Source organism: Ptychodera flava, chromosome 16, assembly GCF_041260155.1.
Source record: "Ptychodera flava strain L36383 chromosome 16, AS_Pfla_20210202, whole genome shotgun sequence".
NCBI lineage: Eukaryota > Metazoa > Hemichordata > Enteropneusta > Ptychoderidae > Ptychodera > Ptychodera flava.
Genome location: NC_091943.1, coordinates 4,189,222 through 4,190,107, shown reverse-complemented (window position 1 = coordinate 4,190,107; position 886 = coordinate 4,189,222).

The following is an 886-nucleotide window of genomic DNA, read 5'->3' as shown; positions in this document are numbered from 1 at the left end:
GTGTGTGTCTGTTATTGTTATCAACATTTTCACGTGAGGGAGTTTGCTGTAAAGATATTCTGAAAGCACTTGTGTTACACTGGCAATACTCTCTGCATTTCATGTTCACCCACACAAAACGTGCCCACTGCACCATCCGTTGCTATATAAATGAAAGATCTCATATGTTGTTCCATCAATTGTTTGAATTTCACTTTGTGTTGTTTCAATGGTAAAATAGCATTTCCAGATTTTGAATTGTTGGTAGAAAGACTGTAATATGTCCACTGTCTACGGAGGGCAGTCAATGGGGCATGACATGCTTCTATCTGACACAACCAGGACACGAGGAAAGCTGTATCCTCCTCCGATACTAGAAGGGGATATATGCATACAGCATGTACACCAGGTAGGAGAGAATAGAGTATTGCCTTTCAACACACAACATTTACAAAGAAGGTGTAGCATCATCAGCAAAATACCGAAAAAGAAGGTTTCTTGAAAACAAATCATTTGTCACAGTTCTTTATTTAGCCTTTTAATACTTGCAAACGGCACAATTTACATGTAACTTACTTAAAAACATTAGATCTATTAAAGTGAAGTCATTTCACTGAATGATGTTTTCAATACTAGTTGATTCAATGCGTCAAAATGTCCAACAATATTAACAGATTCCATAAACATCACGATACAGGTTCTTTATACAGTGCCTACAGCCCCCAACCTATAGGATTAGCTTTGTAAAAAATGGGTTTGCAAGATTGCTCCCCTGAGGGCGTACTTGAGTGGCAGGTCTCACACCCTCACAGCTTTTCATGGTATGCCCAGGCAGAAATGGACAGAATGTTAATTTAATTAGACATACCTTAAAGAGGGCAATAATTGGCAATGTTTACAAACTCTC